This window comes from Ranitomeya variabilis, chromosome 1, assembly GCF_051348905.1.
Source record: "Ranitomeya variabilis isolate aRanVar5 chromosome 1, aRanVar5.hap1, whole genome shotgun sequence".
NCBI lineage: Eukaryota > Metazoa > Chordata > Amphibia > Anura > Dendrobatidae > Ranitomeya > Ranitomeya variabilis.
This window is the reverse complement of record NC_135232.1, coordinates 1,142,420,801-1,142,444,313: the sequence shown is the minus strand read 5'-3', so window position 1 is coordinate 1,142,444,313 and position 23,513 is coordinate 1,142,420,801. Positions and strand designations below refer to the sequence as shown.

The 23,513-nt window shown below is 45.5% G+C and overlaps 1 protein-coding gene across 1 annotated transcript in view; it reads left to right on the top strand.

The window, feature by feature from the left end:
• Positions 1-23,513, top strand: part of LOC143800810 (extracellular calcium-sensing receptor-like) — a 102,381-nt gene that overhangs the window by 20,779 nt on the left and 58,089 nt on the right. The window lies entirely within an intron of this gene.

The following is a 23,513-nucleotide window of genomic DNA, read 5'->3' as shown; positions in this document are numbered from 1 at the left end:
CAGACACCAATATGTTTCACAGCTGGGCCTCCGGGGGGAGCTAAGGGTGCTATTCATTAGGCCACTCCCCACCATAGTGGGTAAACTGGGGGTCAGGCAGGAAGTTAGTAGAGAAAGCTGACTGGATCGAACGAAGCAGCACCTAGTGAGAGAGGGTGTTGTGGAGGAAGAGACAGTAGGGTCTCTGCCAGGGGTGGGATCCTGGCAGAGGCTTGGCATTGAAAGAACGTAACGAGACCGTGCCTGCTCAGAATAGCGGCGGTGCCCTAAGAAAGGATTAGAAGCGAGATAGATTGCGCTGAGTGAGAAACGAAATCAAGCAGAAGGAGAATACCAGCAGGGGTTTTGTTGAAAGAGGCAGCACCTTGCTGAGGCGCATTACCGGTGGCCGGAACGCCGAGGGAGTGGAATAATATACAGCTTTAAGCCATACTCCAAACAGCGGCAGGACAGTCAGTCTCAGGCGGGCTGTCTACCACATATCACCTATGAAGTCTTGGGGGGCAATTGCGGGAGAGGGGCGTCTCTAGGGTCCCGGAAGAACTCCAGGCCTACCTGACAAACGGGTGCCGTTCTTACTGTAACATCAGGAAGGGACGGAAGATTAGCAGAAGATCAGTTAATCGAGTTGTGAGGGAACTTAAGAAACAGACACAACAGTTGTGGGGTACTTTCCGTAAGCACAGCAGGGAAGGACTACAACACAAAGCGCTAAGAAGGAAGGCACTGATTTCCACCTGTGAGGAGAACTCTGGAGGTGCCATTGAACCGGCCGGACCTGCGCAGCCTGGTGGACCGGATTCTGGACTGAGGACCGAGAGATCTCCAGTAAAGAGGTAAAGAGACTGCAACCTGGTGTCCTCATTATTTACCGCGACCTGCACCCCACAACTGCACCGCTACACCACCGTTAACAGCACCTATTTGCAACGGACGTCCCCCACTGACAGACAGGGCCACGGACCGGGTCTAGCCACCATGACAACCCCAGGACTGAGATCCCAGAGGCCCGGCTCCGGGTACCCCTCGGCCCTGCGGCGGTGTGGGGGCGCTCCAGATGCAAGAAACCTCAGGGACATGTCAGGAGGGGAACAGTGTCCTGCCTCCTCCTCACTAGTCACCCCCAGCCCCCTGCAGCCTGAGCTCCTATGTCGTCCTATCTCCTGCCCTGCTCCTGTGTGCAGGGCTCAGGGAGGGAAGAAGCAGCGTCCTGAAGTCTCTTCAGCAGACACCACACAGCCGGCAATGTGTGCGTGTCTGCAGCAGTATGCTATGCTGGAGGCAGCAGGTACAGTGCCGGCACCCAGCGTCCCCGGGTACATGCTCCTCTACAGAGCAGACCACGGCAGTGCAGGGAGATTGTCTCCCTGCTCTACCACAGAGCTCAACTATATTGGCGTGCAAGTAGGCTAATATAGTTAAGGGTAGCGTAGCTCCAGGTGGGCCCCTCTGAGCTCCGGGCCCGGGGCGACCGCACCCTCTGCCCCCCTGGTAGCTACGCTACTGTGATCAGGCCTTAATTTTGAAATCTGACCACTCTCACTTTATGTGGTTATAAGCAGGGCCGGCCTTTGCCCTGTGCGACCTGTGCGGCCGCACAGGGCGCCAAGGCTCGTTAGCATACAAGGGGCGCATTTATTGAGCTCAGCAGATTAATGTCACATTACATCAAAATCAGGGGTGGGATTCAGCCGGTACGACCCGGTACGGGGCAGCCGTTTTCTAAAATTTCCATCTGCCAGCGTTCCGGTTACCACGCCCCCGGTCATCGGGCCCCCCCTGGCAGTGGCGTAGGAAGGGGGCGGCACAATGCGGGGGGCGGCACAATGCGGGGGGGCGGGTCGCCGGCGGCGCAGAATTTACCTGGCTGTTCGCTTCTCGGCTTCAGAAAAATGGCCGCCGCGATCTCCATCTGCGCATGCGCGGCATCCCGCGGCCATTTTCCTGAAGCCCCGGGCAGCAGAGCACTCCACCTGCGCACGCGCGGCCTCAGGAAGATGGCCGCCCCCACCGATAAGCAGATAGAGCAGGATCGCGGTCAGGTAAGAAGAACTTGTTTGTTTTTTTTAATTATTATTGAGAGCGGCGATCGGGAGGGGGGTCAGGGCAGAAAGCTGGACACAGGGAGGCAGAACGCTGGACATTGGGGCAGAACGCTGGACACTGATGCAGAACGCTGGACACTGGGGCAGAAAGCTGGACACGGGGGCAGAAAGCTGGACACGGGGGCAGAACGCTGGACACGGGGGCAGAAAGCTGGACACTGGGGCAGAAAGCTGGACACGGGGGCAGAAAGCTGGACACTGGGGCAGAAAGCTGGACACTGGGGCAGAAAGCTGGACACTGGGGCAGAAAGCTGGACACTGGGGCAGAAAGCTGGACACTGGGGCAGAACGCTGGACACAGGGGCAGAACGCTGGACATTGGGGCAGAACGCTGGACACTGATGCAGAACGCTGGACACTGGGGCAGAAAGCTGGACACTGGGGCAGAACGCTGGACACTGGGGCAGAAAGCTGGACACAGGGGGCAGAAAGCTGGACACAGGGGCAGAAAGCTGGACACTGGTGCAGAATGCTGGACACTGGTGCAGAATGCTGGACACTGGTGCAGAATGCTGGACACGGGCAGAATGCTTGACACAGGGGCAGAATGGAGACACGGGGCAGGATGACAGACATGGCGTCATGACTGGAGACACTGGAGGCAGGATTGGAGACAGATGGGGCAGGATGGATACGATGGAGACAGATGGGGCAGGATGGGAAGATCATATGGGGCAGGATAGATACTCATTAGGGCAGGATGGGAGAATATATGGCTGACGCCAGGAATGAGACACACAGGGGCTAGGATGGCGAATATTATTACCATAGGGGCTAATTAAGGGATATTATTACTGCAGTGATGTATTTATTTTATTTTTTGAGTATACTGTTTTAAATGGAGGGGCAGTCCTATTACTGTGTAGAGTGACACTATGTCGCCTTCTTCATGTGGTGTAATGTAGAAGTTGGGAAAATTAAGTAATGTGTTCTGCAAGTGGAACTCGAGATAACTGTGTTATTTCCTGCAGAGACGAGTCCTGGCTGGATGAAGTGATGGCGGTCTGTGCGGGATGAAAGATGAAGGACTTCACCTAGAGATGTCACTGGTGAGTCAGTGTGTTACCTATACACTGACACTATACACTGTATACTATATACTGAGGTCCTGTGTATGTCACCGGTGATCACTGTATTACCTATACACAGACGCTGCATACTAAGTACAGATCTCCTGTGTATAATGGCACTTATGGTGATAGTATTGTGGTTTTTTTTATTATTGATCAGTATTTTAGTATTCAGTCACTATGTGGTGGTAATATGTGGTCTGGTCATGATGTTGTGGTATTCGTTCCTTGTATTTGATATTATTCGATCACTGTGGTGGTAATATGTCATCTGGTCATGGTGTGGCGGTGTTTGGCCTTGCAGGCCGCCGCTCTGCACTCTGATTGGCTGTCAGCCCATATGGCTTTGGACCAAGCGTCATTTTTTCCTTTTGGTCCGCTTTAAAGCACTTTATAATTCCCGTTATTGCAATATTAGTGTTTCTTCAAGTGTTTTGCAGAGAAACACAAGTTTTCTAAGTAAACGTGTTGTTGTGAATATTAAAGAGTTATTGTTTTCTTTCAAAGTTTGGAGGGGGGGGGGGCGCCGTCCTGCAGTCTCGCACAGGGCGCCTTTTGGGCTAAGTCCAGCCCTGGTTATAACTCTGGAATGCTTCAACAGATCCCATTGATTCTGAGAAAGTTTTTTTCATGACATATTGTACTTTATGATAGTGGTAGCATTTCTTAAAATTTTCTTGTGTTTATTTGTGAAAAAAAATTAAATTTGGCAAAAATTTTGAACATTTCACAATTTTCAAACTTTTAACTTTTATGTCCCTAAATCAGAGCGTTGTGTCACACAAAATAGTAAATACATATCATTTCCCACATGTCTACTTTACATCAGCACAATTTTTGAAGAAACATTTTTTATTTGTTAGGAAGTTATAAGGGTTAAAATTTGACCAGGAAATTCTCATTTTTCCAACAAAATATAAAAAATCATTTTTTTAGTGACCACTAGTGTTGAGCATTCCGACACTGCAAATATCGGGTATCGGCCGATATTCGCTGTATCAGATCTCCGATACTGAGTTCCGATACTTATACAATATCGAATACCGGAATCTGAAGTTCCCATAGTGCAATGATGCACTATAATTGAGTGTGGGTGGTGCGTGGCCGGAGACTGCGTGTCTGTGTGTGTGGGCGGGGTCTGTGCGCGACCATGGGGTGTCTGTGCAGGCCAGGCGGGGGTCTGTACGTGCCTGCTGGGGGTCTGCGCGGGCTGTCTGGGGTCTGTGTGGGCCTGCCGGGGGTCTGTACAGGCCTGCTGGGGGTCTGTGTGGGCTGCTGGGGGTCTGTGCAGGCCTACTGGGGGTCTGTATGGGCCTGCTGGGGGTCTGTGCAGGCTGCCAGGGGTCTGTGCGGGCTGCCGGGGGTCTGTGCAGGCTGCCAGGGGTCTGTGCGGGCCTTTAGGGGGTTGTGTGTGTGTGCAGGCATCGTCCGATGGGACTACAAGTCCCATCGGGCTATGCCTGCTACAATGACAGTGATTAACACATTAGCCAATGATGGAACAGTAGTAGTCCCATCATCCGGCTAATGTGTTGAATGTAAATAAAAACACACATACATACTACATACTACATACAATATACTACATACATACAACATACATACTACATAATACATACATACTACATACATACAACATACATACTACATAATACTGCATGCATGCATACATACATACATACTACATACATACAACATACATGCTACATACTACATACATACAACATACATACTACATACATACTACATGCATGCATACATACTACATACATACTGCATACATACATACATACATACATACTACATACTGTGGTGTAGTGACCCAGTATGGGCTTCCCAGAGTGCGCATGGAGGCATATGGAGGCCATAGGAATGCATGTTAATTGAAAATATAGCTGTTGTGATGAGACAAAGTCCGGCAGAATTGTAGATGGCCGGTATGTGTGTTGCAGAGGAGGATACTCTGCACTATCAGTCTGAAGTTGTGTTGTGGTCAGTAGTCCCACATGTAAATGTGTAGTTCTAATGGGAGATTGGCAGGGCTAGTTATGAGAGATGGGAGGGTCAAACTAGTCACACACAGTCCCATCTAGGGGAGTGGTTAGTTCCATATAATGTGACTGAGGTCTGGTCACATGGTCTCTGAGTCTGGATCTGAATGGTCTGTGCTGGAAGGTCCTGGAGAGCCCATGTGTTGGGAGTGTCATCTCCCTGGAGAGCACATGGTGGGGCTTTGGACCTGGCACATGCCAGTGCTGTGGAACGGTCTGATAACCGTGGTAATGCTGACCAGGGTCAGTGAGAACATCTGAAGGATACCTCTGTGGAGGAGAGGTATCCGAGAACCTGTGCGGCACCAACAGGTAATGGAAAGGGATCTGTGTGATATGCTGACCGGGGTCAGAGGAGAGATATATTGTGTATGGGGCACCTCTGAGGCCAAGAGGTGTCCAGGAACCTGTGAAGGTCGCCAGCAGGTAACGGACGAAGTCCGTGTCTTATGCTGACCGGGGTCAGAAATGAACTGTGGTAAAGCTCAATATATGCAGACAGTGTTCATGCTGTTTTCAAGTTCCTGTGGATGTGATTTTGCTGATGTGAAATAAACTTGAGACGGCGTTTTGTAAGAAAACCATGCCCGAGTGCGTTAATCCAGTGCCAAGTGACTGTCCAACAAGACACATATTAGGCGCTATGCTACAATACATACTACATACATACTACATACATACATACTACATACATACATACATACATACAACATTGTCATGGTTCCCAATGGCAAGGGAACGTAAGAAACATATAAATAACGAACGAGCTCTCGGGTGATGGAAACTCGAGTTGACCGTGAGCTAAATCTACCACACAACTAATAGTAGCCAGGGAGCATACCTACGGCTTCCTAAATGCCACGCGCCAGCCGGAGGACTAACTAAGCCTGGTAGAGGAAGAAACAGACCTGGCTTACCTCTAGGGAAATACCCCAAAAGATGATAGCAGCCCCCCACATGTAATAACGGTGAAATAAGCGGAAAAGACATACACAGTATGAAAGTAGATTTTAGCAAAGAGAGGTCCACTTACTAAATAGCAGAAGGATACAAAAGAGGACTTCACGGTCAACTGAAAACCCTTTCAAAAACCATCCTGAAATTACTTTAAGACTCCTGTGTCAACTCATGACACAGGAGTGGAAATTTCAGCCCGCAAGAGCTTCCAGCTACAGAGAATTACAAAAACTGCAAACTGGACTAAAGATACAAAACAAAAGGACAAAGTCCACTTAGCTGATCAGCAGACTAGTAGCAGGAACATGCAACCGAAGGCTCTGGTTACAATGATGACCGGCAAGGAAATGACTGGAGAGCAAGGCTAAATAGGAAACTCCCAAACGCTGATGGAAGCAGGTGAACAGAAGCAGCAAAGTGCAAACAAGTCACCAGAACCACCAGCAACCACCAGGGGAGCCCAAAAAGCGGATACACACAGTACCCTCCCCTTAAGGAGGGGGCACCGAACCCTCACAAGAACCGCCAGGGCGATCTGGATGAGCCCTATGAAAGGCACGAACCAAATCCGAGGCATGAACATCAGAGGCAGTTACCCAAGAATTATCTTCCTGACCATAGCCCTTCCATTTAACCAGATACTGAAGTCTCCGTCTGGAAATACGGGAGTCCAAGATCTTTTCTACCACGTACTCCAATTCACCCTCCACCAGCACAGGAGCAGGAGGTTCAGTAGAAGGAACCACCGGTACCTCATATCTCCGCAACAGCGACCGATGGAACACATTATGGATAGCGAAAGATGCCGGGAGGTCCAAACGAAAGGAGACAGGGTTAAGAATCTCCAAAATCCTATAAGGACCGATGAACCGAGGCTTAAATTTAGGAGAAGAAACCCTCATAGGGACAAAACGGGAAGACAACCACACCAAGTCCCCAACACGAAGGTGGGGGCCAACACGTCGACGGCGGTTAGCAAACCGCTGAGTCCTCTCCTGGGACAATTCCAAATTATCCACCACTTGTCCCCAAATCTGATGCAACCGATCCACTACCGCATCCACTCCAGGACAATCCGAAGATTCAACCTGACCAGATGAAAAACGCGGATGAAACCCTGAATTGCAAAAGAAAGGAGAAACCAAAGTGGCAGAACTAGCCCGATTATTAAGAGCAAACTCCGCCAACGGCAGAAAGGCAACCCAATCATCCTGATCCGCAGACACAAAACACCTCAAATAAGTCTCCAAAGTTTGATTAGTCCGTTCCATCTGGCCATTGGTCTGAGGATGGAATGCAGACGAAAAAGACAAATCAATGCCCAACCTGGCACAGACTGCCCGCCAAAATCTAGACACGAACTGGGTACCCCTGTCAGAAACGATGTTTTCCGGAATACCATGCAGGCGAACCACATTTTGAAAAAACAAAGGGACCAACTCAGATGAGGAAGGCAACTTAGGCAATGGCACCAAATGAACCATTTTAGAAAAACGGTCACACACCACCCAGATGACAGACATCTTCTGAGAAACAGGGAGGTCCGAGATAAAGTCTATAGAGATGTGCCTCCAAGGCCTCTTCGGAATAGGCAAGGGCAACAACAACCCACTAGCCCTAGAACAACAAGGCTTGGCCCGAGCACACACATCGCAAGACTGCACAAAAACACGCACATCTCGAGACAGGGAAGGCCACCAGAAGGATCTAGCCACCAAATCTCTGGTGCCAAAAATTCCCGGATGACCTGCCAGAGTAGAAGAATGAACTTCCGAGATGACTCTAGTGGTCCACTCGTCAGGAACAAACAGTCTACCAGACGGACAACGATCAGGTCTATCCGCCTGAAATTCTTGCAAAGCACGTCGCAAATCTGGAGAGACAGCAGACAAAACCACTCCATCCTTAAGGACACCAGCAGGTTCAGAATTCCCAGGAGAGTCAGGCTCAAAACTCCTAGAAAGAGCATCTGCCTTCACATTCCTAGAACCCGGTAAGTACGAGACCACAAAATTAAACCGGGAAAAGAACAACGACCAACGTGCCTGTCTAGGATTCAGGCGCCTGGCAGACTCCAAATAAATTAAATTCTTGTGATCAGTCAAAACTACCACCTGATGTTTGGCACCCTCAAACCAATGACGCCACTCCTCAAATGCCCACTTCATGGCCAAAAGCTCCCGATTACCAACATCATAGTTTCGCTCGGCGGCCGAAAATTTTCGCGAAAAGAACGCACAAGGTCTCATCACTGAGCTGTCGGGACTTCTCTGCGACAAAACCGCCCCCGCTCCAATCTCGGAAGCATCGACCTCAACCTGAAAGGGAAGAGAAACATCAGGCTGGCGCAACACAGGGGCAGACAAAAAGTGGCACTTAAGCTCCCGAAAGTCCTCCATGGCAGCAGGGGACCAATTGGCAACATCAGCACCCTTTTTAGTCAAATCCGTCAGAGGTTTAGCAACGCCAGAAAAACCAGCTATAAATCGACGATAAAAATTAGCAAAGCCCAAGAATTTCTGGAGACTCTTCAGAGAAGTAGGCTGCGTCCAGTCGTAAATAGCCTGAACCTTGACAGGGTCCATCTCAATAGAAGAAGGGGAAAAAAATGTACCCCAAAAAGGAAATCTTTTGAACCCCAAAAACACACTTTGAACCCTTTACACACAAAGAATTCTCCCGCAAAACCTGAAAAACCCTCCTGACCTGCTGAACATGAGACTCCCAGTCATCAGAAAAAATCAAAATATCATCCAAGTACACTATCATAAATTTATCCAAATATTCACGGAAAATATCATGCATTAAGGACTGAAAGACAGAAGGTGCATTAGAAAGGCCGAAAGGCATTACCAAATACTCAAAATGGCCCTCAGGCGTATTAAATGCGGTTTTCCACTCATCCCCCTGCTTAGTTCGCACCAAATTATATGCCCCACGAAGATCAATCTTAGAGAACCACTTAGCCCCCCTTATGCGAGCAAACAAATCAGTCAGCAAAGGCAACGGATACTGATATTTGACTGTAATTTTATTCAGGAGTCGATAATCAATACAAGGCCTCAGAGAGCCATCGTTCTTAGAGACAAAGAAAAAACCGGCTCCTAAAGGTGATGAAGAAGGACGAATATGTCCCTTTTCCAGGGACTCCTTAATATACTCGCGCATAGCAGCATGTTCAGGTACAGATAGGTTAAACAAACGACCCTTTGGAAATTTACTGCCAGGAATCAGATCTATGGCGCAATCACAATCCCTGTGAGGAGGGAGTGAACCAATCTTAGGCTCTTCAAAAATATCACGATAATCAGACAAAAATGCCGGAATCTCAGATGGAATAGATGACGAAATGGACACCATAGGAGTGTCCCCATGAGCCCCCTGACATCCCCAGCTTAACACAGACATAGCTTTCCAGTCAAGGACTGGGTTATGAGACTGTAACCATGGTAATCCAAGCACCAAAACATCATGTAAATTGTACAACACAAGGAAGCGAATCACCTCATGATGGTCTGGAGTCATACGCATAGTCACTTGCGTCCAGAACTGTGGTTTATTACAAGCCAAAGGTGTAGAATCAATACCCTTCAGAGGTATAGGGACTTCCAGAGGCTCTAAATCAAACCCACAGCGCCTGGCAAAGGACCAGTCCATAAGACTCAGAGCGGCACCAGAGTCCACATAGGCATCCACGGTAATAACTGATAATGAACAAATCAAGGTTACAGACAAAATAAATTTGGACTGTAAAGTGCCAATTGAAATAGACTTGTCAACCTTCCTAGTACGTTTAGAGCATGCCGATATAACATGAGCAGAATCACCACAATAGAAGCATAACCCATTTTTACGCCTATAATTCTGCCGCTCGCTTCTGGACATAATTCTGTCACATTGCATTTTCTCTGGCGTCTCTTCAGAAGATACCGCCAAATGGTGCACGGGTTTGCGCTCCCGCAAACGCCGATCAATCTGAATTGCCATTGTCATGGACTCATTCAGACCTGTAGGCGCAGGGAACCCGACCATAACATCTTTAACGGCATCAGAAAGGCCCTCTCTGAAATTTGCCGCTAAGGCGCACTCATTCCACTGAGTAAGCACAGACCATTTACGAAATTTTTGGCAGTATATCTCAGCTTCATCTTGCCCTTGAGATAGGGCTATCAAAGCTTTTTCAGCTTGAAACTCCAAATTAGGTTCCTCATAAAGCAACCCTAAAGCCAGGAAAAACGCATCCACATTGAGCAACGCAGGATCCCCTGGTGCCAATGAAAATGCCCAATTTTGAGGGTCACCTCGCAGCAAAGAAATTACAATCTTAACCTGCTGGACAGGATCTCCTGAGGAGTGAGGTCTGAGAGAAAGGAATAATTTACAATTATATTTGAAATTCAGAAACCGAGATCTATCTCCGGAAAACACCTCTGGTGTAGGGATTTTAGGTTCAGAAATAGGAGTATGCATAACAAAATCTTGTAAATTTTGAACCTTCGTAGCAAGATTATTTAAACCTGCAGCCAAACTCTGAGGATCCATCTTTAAACAGGTGAGCTCAGAGCCATTCAAGGATTATAAGGAGAGAAAGGCAAAGGCAGTAATTAGAGCTGAAATACAACTGATCCAACTATGGAGCAAGCATAGGGAAAAAGAAAAAAAAAAAAATTTACAGACTTCTTTTTTCTCTCCTTTCTTCTGCCAATAAGTTTAACACATGGCCGGTCATACTGTCATGGTTCCCAATGGCAAGGGAACGTAAGAAACATATAAATAACGAACGAGCTCTCGGGTGATGGAAACTCGAGTTGACCGTGAGCTAAATCTACCACACAACTAATAGTAGCCAGGGAGCATACCTACGGCTTCCTAAATGCCACGCGCCAGCCGGAGGACTAACTAAGCCTGGTAGAGGAAGAAACAGACCTGGCTTACCTCTAGGGAAATACCCCAAAAGATGATAGCAGCCCCCCACATGTAATAACGGTGAAATAAGAGGAAAAGACATACACAGTATGAAAGTAGATTTTAGCAAAGAGAGGTCCACTTACTAAATAGCAGAAGGATACAAAAGAGGACTTCACGGTCAACTGAAAACCCTTTCAAAAACCATCCTGAAATTACTTTAAGACTCCTGTGTCAACTCATGACACAGGAGTGGAAATTTCAGCCCGCAAGAGCTTCCAGCTACAGAGAATTACAAAAACTGCAAACTGGACTAAAGATACAAAACAAAAGGACAAAGTCCACTTAGCTGATCAGCAGACTAGTAGCAGGAACATGCAACCGAAGGCTCTGGTTACAATGATGACCGGCAAGGAAATGACTGGAGAGCAAGGCTAAATAGGAAACTCCCAAACGCTGATGGAAGCAGGTGAACAGAAGCAGCAAAGTGCAAACAAGTCACCAGAACCACCAGCAACCACCAGGGGAGCCCAAAAAGCGGATACACAACACAACATACATACATACAACATACATACTACCTATATACTACATACATACATGCAACATACATACTACATACATACAACATACATGCATACTACATACATACATACTACATACATACTACATACATACTACATACATAGTACATACATACAACATACTACATACATACTACATACATACATACAACATACGTACTACATACATACATACTACATACATACTATATACATACTGCATACATACTACATACATACTACATGCATACATACAACATACATACTACCAACATACTACATACATACATACTACATTCATACTACATACATACAACATACATAGTACATACATACTACATACATACATACTACATACATACAACATACAACATGCATACTACATGCATACATACTACATACATACTGCATACATACTACTTACATACATACAACATACATACATACTACATACATACTACATACATATATACTACATACACTGTGTTCCAAATTATTATGCACAAAGAGTTTAGGAGTGATAAGGTTTGATTTTTTTTGTTTGTCATTTAAACTCATTGATGGTGATGTGTGTCAGGGCTCTTTATATCACTGAAAGCAATTGCAGATACCTGTGCAAATTAGTTTGGCAGGTGTGTCCAAATAAAGGCAAGACTACTTAAGAAGGCTGTTCCACATTATTAAGCAGCCTACACTTTTTGCCAAAATGGGAAAGAAAAAGGATGTGTCGGCTGCTGAGAAGCAACAAATTGTGGATTATTTAGGTCAAGGCATGACTACAATCAACATTGCCAGGACACTTCATCGTGATCATCACACAATCAAGAAGTATGTAGCTGATTCCCAGCACACACGTGTGCGTGCTGATAAGGAAAAATTGAGGACTCTTTCCAAAAGGCAATTGCGTAAGGTTAAAAGAGCAGCTGCAAAAATGCCTTGTCATAGCAGCAGACAAGATTTGAAGCTGCTGGTGCCTCCAACGTCCCCAGAACAACAAGATGCAGGGTCCTTCAGAGGTTTGCAGCTGTGCGTACGCCATCCTGTCGACCACCTCTATCCACTGCTCACAAGCAGAAACGGCTCCAGTGGGCCAAACGATACATGAAGACTGACTTCCAAACTGTTTTGTTCACCGATGAGTGCTGTGCAAAGCTCGATGGTCCAGATGGATGGAGTGGAGGACGGCTGGTTGATGGACACCCCATGAAAACACAGCAAAGGCGCCAACAAGGAGGAGGTGGAGTAATGTTTTGGGCTGGAATCATGGGGAGAGATAGTCGGCCCCTTTATGATCCCTGAAGGGGTAAAGATGAACTCCATAATCTATGTAGAGTTTCTAAAACAACACTTCCTGCCATGATTCAAGGGGAAGAACTGTGCTTTTCGCAGCAAGATCATTTTCATGCATGATAGTGCACCGTCTAATTCTGCAAAAAACACATCTGCATCTCTGGCTGCTAAGGGCATAAAAGAGGACAAACTTATGGTGTGGCCACCATCTTCCCCTGACCTCAACCCCATTGAGAACCTTTGGAGCATCATCAAAAGGAGTGTCTGTGATGGCGGGAGGCAGTTCACATCTAAGCAACAGCTCTGGGAGGGTATTCTGTCCACATGCAAAACAATTGAAGCAGAAACCATCCAAAAACTGACAAATACAATGGACGAGAGAGTTCAGAAGCTTCTTTCGAACAAGGGGTCCTATGTGCAAATGTTACATCACCTAGAATAAAGTTTTCACTTGAAAACTGTTTGATTTCATTTTGTAATAAGCTGATAATGCTTATAAATTCACAATTGACCATTTTTTTGTTCAAAATAAAAAAAAGGTTGAAAACTCTGCTGTGCATAATAATTTGGAACATGCATTTTGAGTGTTTATTTTTTTTTTAAAGATACTGTTTTCAAAGGCAGTTTGTTCCAAAACATTGCAGTTATACTAGAATAGTAGATGACTGGAAAATAACAATGACTGCAATTCAGATAGGTAATTTAGAGAAAATATGAGGAAATATTATTTGCATAATAATTTGGAACACAGCGTACATACTACATACATACTACATACATGCATACTACATACATACATACTACATACATACAACATACTACATACATACTACATACATACATACTACATACTGTACATACTACATACACAGTACATACATACAACATACTACATACATACTACATACATACATACAACATACATACTACAAACATACTACATACATACATACTACATATATACATAAATACATGCATACTACTTACATACTACATATATACTACATACATACATGCAACGTACACACTACATACATACTACATACATACAACATGCATGCATACTACATACATACAACATACTACATACATACTACATACATACTACATACTTACTACATACATACTACATACAACGTACATACTACAAACACACTTCATACATACTACCTGCATACTACATGCATACATACAACATACATACTACCAACATACTACATACTGTGAGGCTGTGGCCTCTGATACAGCTAGCGGGCGCTGTTTGTTCTCCCCAGAAGGTGCATGCAGACGGATGAGGTCCATAGGTGTGCATGAGAGTCACGGATTTCCGGCCCAGGTTTTCCAGGTGGCTGAAGGCCACAGGTTTGTGTGTGTTTAAAAGCCCTGCAGTAAGGGGTATGGGTGTGTCAGGCCGTGCAGGCCATGTCAGGCGTCTGGCAAGGTGAGGCCAGGTGTGCGAGGTGCACATCAGTGTCAGTCTGGTGTGTGCTGGTCTGCAGAGTGCATGGAGGCCAGCAGAGCCAGCACCCAGGGCGGCTGAATAGCCTGGCACCCACAGCGTACATAGAGATGCAAGTTGTCCATGGTACTGGTCTCCGGCGTGCGGTCACCCAGGGAAACTGGACAGAGGGAAGTTCGGCCTGTGTATTGACCGCGTCATATAGCCATGCATTATTAATGGACTGTATGAAGAAGCCGTTTACTATATTGACTGTGTGAAGTAACACAATAAAAGAGACTTTTGTGTTTGAATTTGTGGGTCACTGCTTCTTCACTGCGTACGAAGCTACTGCAGCTTACAATACATACATACTACATTCATACTACATACATACAAAATACATACTACATACGTACTACATACATACATACTACATATATACAACATACATACTATATGCATACATACTACATACATACTACATGCATACTACATGCATACTACATACATACATACATAATACATACTACATACATACGTACAACATACATTCTACATACATACTACATACATAACACATGCATACTACATACATACTACATACACAGTACATACATACAACATACATACTACATACATGCATACAACATACATACTGCATACATACTACATACACACATACTACATACATACTACATACATGCAACATTCATACTCCATACATACTACACACATACTACATGCATACATACAACATACATACTACCAACATACTACATACATACATACTAAATTCATAAAACATACATACAACATATATACTACATACACACTACATACATACATACTACATACATACAACATACATACTACATACATACATACAACATACATACTACATACATACTGCACACATACTATATACATGCATACAACATACATCATACATACATACAACATACGTACATCATACTATATACATACTACATACATACAACATACTACATACATACTACATACAATACATTCATACATTACATACAATACATACATATAGACATACAGTACATTGTTGTGAAATTGGATTTTGGGCTCCCCCGGTGGCCACTGGTGGAATTGAACTTGTGTGCATCATCCCCTCTGTTCACCTGTTCCCATCAGGATGTGGGAGTCGCTATTTAACCTTGCTCCTCTGTCACTTCCATGCCGGTCAACATTGTAATCAGAAGCCTTTCTGTGCATGTTCCTGCTTCTAGACAACTCCCAGCTAAGTCGGACTTTTGTCCTTGTTTGTTTTTTGCATTTTGTTCCAGTTCACAGCTGCAGTTTCGTTTCTGTGTCTGGAAAGCTCTTGTGATCTGAAATTGCCACTCTGATGTTATGAGTTAATACTAGAGTCTTAAGGTAATTTCAGGATGGTATTTTGATAGGGTTTTCAGCTGACCATGAAAGTGCCCTTTCTGTATTCCTGCTATCTAGTAAGCGGACCTCGATTTTGCTAAACCTATTTTCATACTACGTTTGTCATTTTCATCTAAAATCACCGCCAATATATGTGGGGGCCTCTGTCTGCCTTTCGGGGAAATTTCTCTAGAGGTGAGCCAGGACTGTATTTTCCTCTGCCAGGATTAGTTAGTCCTCCGGCTGGCGCTGAGCGTCTAGGGATAAAACGTAGGCACGCTACCCGGCTACTGTTAGTTGTGCGGCAGGTTTAGTTCATGGTCAGTTTAAGTTTCCATCCTTCCAAGAGCTAGTTCATATGTATGCTGGGCTATGTTCTCTTGCCATTGAGAACCATAACAGTTTGACCAGCCCACAAAGGGTTAAATTAATTGGCAGAGAAAGGAGAGAAAAAAGAAGTCTGCTGAAATTTTTTTTTTTTTTTTTTTTCCTTCAGTTCTGAGTGTGCTTTCAATTGAATCACTTGCAAGTCTGCCTATATTGCAGCCTTCCTCTCTCTCTCTCCTTCTAATCCTGGAATGGCTCTGTGTTCACCTGTTTAAAATGGATATTCAGAGTTTAGCTGCAGGTTTGAATAATCTCACCACGAAAGTTCAAAATTTACAAGATTTTGTTGTTCATGTTCCTATATCTGAACCTAGAATTCCTTTGCCTGAATTTTTCTCGGGGAATAGATCTTGCTTTCAAAATTTCAAAAATAATTGCAAGTTGTTTTTGTCCCTGAAATCTCGCTCTGCTGGAGATCCTGCACAGCAGGTCAGGATTGTGATTTCCTTGCTCCGGGGCGACCCTCAAGATTGGGCTTTTGCATTGGCTCCAGGGGATCCTGCGTTGCTCAATGTGGATGCGTTTTTTCTGGCCTTGGGGTTGCTTTATGAGGAACCTCATTTAGAGCTTCAGGCGGAAAAAGCCTTGATGTCCCTATCTCAGGGGCAAGATGAAGTTGAAATATACTGCCAAAAATTCCGTAAATGGTCTGTGCTTACTCAGTGGAATGAGTGCGCCCTGGCGGCGAATTTCAGAGAGGGTCTCTCTGATGCCATTAAGGATGTTATGGTGGGGTTCCCTGTGCCTGCGGGTCTGAATGAGTCCATGACAATGGCTATCCAGATCGATAGACGTCTGCGGGAGCGCAAACCTGTGCACCATTTGGCGGTGTCTACTGAGAAGACGCCAGAGAATATGCAATGTGATAGAATTCTGTCCAGAAGCGAACGGCAGAATTTTAGACGAAAAAATGGGTTGTGCTTTTATTGTGGTGATTCAACTCATGTTATATCAGCATGCTCTAAGCGCACTAAGAAGCTTGATAAGTCAGTTTCAATTGGCACTTTTCAGTCTAAGTTTATTCTATCTGTGACCCTGATTTGTTCTTTATCATCTATTACCGCGGACGCCTATGTCGACTCTGGCGCCGCTTTGAGTCTTATGGATTGGTCCTTTGCTAAACGCTGTGGGTATGATTTAGAGCCTCTTGAAACTCCTATACCTCTGAAGGGGATTGACTCCACCCCATTGGCTAGTAATAAACCACAATACTGGACACAAGTAACTATGCGAATTAATCCGGATCATCAGGAGATTATTCGCTTTCTTGTGCTGTATAATCTACATGATGTGTTGGTGCTTGGATTGCCATGGCTGCAATCTCATAACCCAGTCCTCGACTGGAAAGCTATGTCTGTGTTAAGCTGGGGATGTAAGGGGATGCATGGGGACGTACCTTTGGTTTCCATTTCATCATCTATTCCCTCTGAGATTCCTGAATTCTTGTCTGACTATCGTGACGTTTTTGAAGAACCTAAGCTTGGTTCATTACCTCCGCACCGGGAGTGCGATTGTGCCATAGATTTGATTCCGGGTAGTAAATACCCTAAGGGTCGTTTATTTAATCTGTCTGTGCCTGAACATGCTGCTATGCGAGAATATATAAAGGAGTCCTTGGAAAAGGGACATATTCGTCCTTCGTCATCTCCCTTAGGAGCCGTTTTTTTCTTTGTGTCTAAGAAAGATGGCTCTTTGAGGCCGTGTATTGATTATCGGCTTTTGAATAAAATCACGGTTAAATATCAATATCCGTTGCCACTGCTGACTGATTTGTTTGCTCGCATAAAGGGGGCCAAGTGGTTCTCTAAGATAGATCTCCGTGGGGCGTATAATTTGGTGCGAATTAAGCAGGGGGATGAGTGGAAAACCGCATTTAATACGCCCGAGGGCCACTTTGAGTATTTGGTGATGCCTTTTGGCCTTTCAAATGCCCCTTCAGTCTTTCAGTCCTTTATGCATGACATTTTCCGTGATTATTTGGATAAATTTATGATTGTGTATCTGGATGATATTCTGATTTTTTCGGATGACTGGGACTCTCATGTCCAGCAGGTCAGGAGGGTTTTTCAGGTTTTGCGGTCTAATTCCTTGTGTGTGAAGTGTTCTAAGTGCGTTTTTGGGGTTCAAAAGATTTCCTTCTTGGGATACATTTTTTCCCCCTCTTCCATCGAGATGGATCCTGTCAAGGTTCAGGCTATTTGTGATTGGACGCAACCCTCTTCTCTTAAGAGTCTTCAGAAATTTTTGGGCATTGCTAACTTTTATCGTCGATTTATTGCTGGTTTTTCTGATGTTGTTAAACCATTGACTGATTTGACTAAGAAGGGTGCTGATGTTGCTGATTGGTCCCCTGCTGCTGTGGAGGCCTTTCGGGAGCTTAAGCGCCGCTTTTCTTCCGCCCCTGTGTTGCGTCAGCCTGATGTTGCTCTTCCTTTTCAGGTTGAGGTCGACGCTTCTGAAATCGGAGCTGGGGCGGTTTTGTCGCAGAGAAGTTCCGACTGCTCCGTGATGAAACCTTGTGCTTTTTTTTCTCGTAAATTTTCGCCCGCCGAGCGGAATTATGATATTGGGAATCGGGAGCTTTTGGCCATGAAGTGGGCTTTTGAGGAGTGGCGTCATTGGCTTGAGGGGGCTAGACATCAGGTGGTGGTATTGACCGACCACAAAAATTTAATTTATCTTGAGTCCGCCAGACGCCTGAATCCTAGACAGGCACGCTGGTCGTTGTTTTTCTCTCGGTTTAATTTTGTGGTGTCATACCTACCGGGTTCTAAGAATGTTAAGGCGGATGCCCTTTCTAGGAGTTTTGAGCCTGACTCCCCTGGTAATTCTGAACCTACAGGTATCCTTAAGGATGGAGTGATATTGTCTGCCGTTTCTCCAGACCTGCGGCGGGCCTTGCAGGAGTTTCAGGCGGATAGACCTGATCGTTGCCCACCTGGTAGACTGTTTGTTCCTGATGATTGGACCAGTAAAGTCATTTCTGAGGTTCATTCTTCTGCGTTGGCAGGTCATCCTGGAATCTTTGGTACCAGGGATTTGGTGGCAAGGTCCTTCTGGTGGCCTTCCCTGTCACGAGATGTACGAGGCTTTGTGCAGTCTTGTGACGTTTGTGCTCGGGCCAAGCCTTGTTGTTCTCGGGCTAGTGGATTGTTGTTGCCCTTGCCTATCCCGAAGAGGCCTTGGACGCACATCTCGATGGATTTTATTTCGGATCTTCCTGTTTCTCAGAAGATGTCTGTCATCTGGGTGGTGTGTGACCGTTTCTCTAAGATGGTCCATTTGGTTCCCCTGCCTAAGTTGCCTTCTTCTTCCGAGTTGGTTCCTCTGTTTTTTCAAAATGTGGTTCGTTTGCATGGTATTCCGGAGAATATCGTTTCTGACAGAGGAACCCAATTCGTGTCTAGATTTTGGCGGGCATTCTGTGCTAGGATGGGCATAGATTTGTCTTTCTCGTCTGCTTTCCATCCTCAGACTAATGGCCAGACCGAGCGGACGAATCAGACTTTGGAGACATATTTGAGGTGTTTTGTGTCTGCAGATCAGGATGATTGGGTTGCTTTTTTGCCTTTAGCGGAGTTTGCCCTCAATAATCGGGCCAGCTCTGCCACCTTGGTGTCTCCTTTTTTCTGTAATTCGGGGTTTCATCCTCGATTTTCCTCCGGTCAGGTGGAATCTTCGGATTGTCCTGGAGTGGATGCTGTGGTGGAGAGGTTGCATCAGATTTGGGGGCAGGTAGTGGACAATTTGAAGTTGTCCCAGGAGAAGACTCAGCTTTTTGCCAACCGCCGGCGTCGGGTTGGTCCTCGGCTTTGTGTCGGGGACTTGGTGTGGTTGTCTTCTCGTTTTGTCCCTATGAGGGTTTCTTCTCCTAAGTTTAAGCCTCGGTTCATCGGCCCGTACAAGATATTGGAGATTCTTAACCCTGTGTCCTTCCGTTTGGACCTCCCTGCATCTTTTTCTATTCATAATGTTTTTCATCGGTCATTATTGCGCAGGTATGAGGTACCGGTTGTGCCTTCCGTTGAGCCTCCTGCTCCGGTGTTGGTTGAGGGCGAGTTGGAGTACATTGTGGAAAAAATCTTGGACTCTCGTGTTTCCAGACGGAAACTCCAGTATCTGGTCAAATGGAAGGGATACGGTCAGGAGGATAATTCTTGGGTGACTGCCTCTGATGTTCATGCCTCCGATCTGGTCCGTGCCTTTCATAGGGCTCATCCTGATCGCCCTGGTGGTTCTGGTGAGGGTTCGGTGCCCCCTCCTTGAGGGGGGGGTACTGTTGTGAAATTGGATTTTGGGCTCCCCCGGTGGCCACTTGTGGAATTGAACTTGTGTGCATCATCCCCTCTGTTCACCTGTTCCCATCAGGATGTGGGAGTCGCTATTTAACCTTGCTCCTCTGTCACTTCCATGCCGGTCAACATTGTAATCAGAAGCCTTTCTGTGCATGTTCCTGCTTCTAGACAACTCCCAGCTAAGTCGGACTTTTGTCCTTGTTTGTTTTTTGCATTTTGTTCCAGTTCACAGCTGCAGTTTCGTTTCTGTGTCTGGAAAGCTCTTGTGATCTGAAATTGCCACTCTGATGTTATGAGTTAATACTAGAGTCTTAAGGTGATTTCAGGATGGTATTTTGATAGGGTTTTCAGCTGACCATGAAAGTGCCCTTTCTGTATTCCTGCTATCTAGTAAGCGGACCTCGATTTTGCTAAACCTATTTTCATACTACGTTTGTCATTTTCATCTAAAATCACCGCCAATATATGTGGGGGCCTCTGTCTGCCTTTCGGGGAAATTTCTCTAGAGGTGAGCCAGGACTGTATTTTCCTCTGCCAGGATTAGTTAGTCCTCCGGCTGGCGCTGAGCGTCTAGGGATAAAACGTAGGCACGCTACCCGGCTACTGTTAGTTGTGCGGCAGGTTTAGTTCATGGTCAGTTTAAGTTTCCATCCTTCCAAGAGCTAGTTCATATGTATGCTGGGCTATGTTCTCTTGCCATTGAGAACCATAACAGTACATATAACATAGATTACATACTCATCATCACTTGTCATTTTGTTCCCCGAAGCCAGTGTCATCTGTAAAAAATATTAAAATAACAAACAAAAAATATGCTCCCTGATCCGCAGAAATCCTCGAGTGTCCCATGACGATCTCCCATGGAGAACAGCAGCATCACCTGATGCGACCGCTCTCTGGGGGCTCCAGTACAATAACAGGAGGAAGGTATCCTTCCACACTGTATTCCTCCGCCGCTGTAAAAAAAAATAGTCCCTAGTCTCACTTTTGGCTTTGCTGTGTGAGAAATTTCCCACGCAGCAAATGCCATAAAGTGAGACTCTGAACTAAGGTAACCTCTCAGTGATGCACTGCAGGAGCCATTGTCTCCTGTCAGTGTGTCACTGAAGGTCCTATAGAGCAGTGACATTAACCCCTTATTACCCCATATCCCACCGCTACACAGGAGTGGGAAGAGAGGGGCTAAGTGCTGGAATTGGCACATCTTACAGATGCGCCATTTCTGGGGTGGCTGTGGACTGGTATTTGTAGCCAGGGGGGCCATATCCATGGCCCCTCTCTAGGCTATGAATATCAGCCCGCAGCTGTCTGCATAGCTTTTCTGGCTATAAAATATAGGGGTACCCCACATCATTTTTTGGGGGGTCCCCCTATTTTAATAGCCAGTAAAGGCTAGGCAGACAGCTGCGAGCTTATATTCATAGCCTGGGAGGGGCCATGGGTATTACCTCCTTCCCAGGCTACAAATATTGGCCGCCGGCCATTGGCTTTCCCTCTCTGGCGCAGAAAATTGAGCAGGAGCACACGCCATTTTTTTCTTTTTTAAATTAAACGCTCATTAAGGCCTCTTTCACACTTGCGTCGGTACAGGTCCGTCGCTATGCGTCGGGCTGACGTATCGACGCACGTTGTAAAATTTGTGCACGACTTGGGCAGCGGATGCAGTTTTTTCAACGCATCCGCTGACCATTCTGAAGTCCGGGGAGGAGGGGGCGGAGTTTCGGTCGCGCATGCGTGGTAGAAAATGGCTGACGTGATGGACAAAAAGTTGTTCACTTTAACTTTTTTTCGTACCGATGGTCCGCCAAAACATAACGGATCCATTGCACGACTGACACGACGTGTGGCCATCCGTTGTGATCCATCGCTAATATAAGTCTATGGGTAAAAAAATGCATCCTGCGAGCACATTTGCAGGATCCAGTTTTTCCCAAAACGACGGATTGCGACAGATTGCTAAAAATGCAAGTGTGAAAGTAGCCTTAGAAACATCGGCCTTTCTATTATATATCTATGGATGTATCTATCTATAGATATATTTATAGATAGATATATCTATAGATACATAGATTTATCTATCCATATATCTGGCTGCTTTCACACATCAGGTTCTTGCCGTCAGGCGCAATCCGGCGAATTTTGAAAAAAACTGATCCGTTATTTTCCGCTGGATCCATTTTTTTCTCATAGAGTTGTATTAGTGCCAGATTGCGCCTGATGGCCACACGTTTCATCCGTTTTTTGCCGGATCCGTCAAAAAAGCTGTATCCGCTGGACGGAAAACACATAGAGGAACGGTTTTTCTGCCCGGTGAAAAAATGCACAGCGATGGATCCGGCGAAAACCGTATGAAACTGAGATGTGAAATGATGAATCCGGCCTCCGAATCCATTTTTTCATGCATGTTTCCATTCAAATCATGCACATTTTCCGTTTATTTATTTCCAAAAACTGTATCAAACCGTGAAAAAACCGCACCAAAAACTGCATCAAAACTGCATCAAAAACTGCATCATAACTGCACCAAAAACTGCACCAAAATTGCATCAAAAACCGCACCAAAAACTGCACCAACTATGACTTGGAGATGAATGAATTAAGAGGTATGGATTATTGAAGAAATGCAGGGCATAGGTGTGGGATTCCGGCCCTACAACTGACATGCATAGGAAGGGGTAGTATTACAATAAAGACTAGAGGTAGGAATTTCTTCCAGGCACCGCACGCCACGGAGCTTGGATGTTAGATAATTAGAATAAAGAAAGAACATAATATTTCTCAACAACAAGACCATTAATATGAGACAAACAGGTAGGACTAGTTTAACATTTTCATTACCTTTATGCCCATATTAATAGGTTTTATACATTCCAGGAGGTGATGGATTCCTTTTTAAAAAAAGACAAAAAAGGCTAAGGTTTTTAATTCATCTCAATATTTTCAAATTCATTTTAATTTTTAGTAAAAGCAATTTTTATGGTGTCTGCATCTTGTCAGACCAGTAACACCCTGCACATTATTCAGCCCTTGCACAGGGCAGGGCACAAA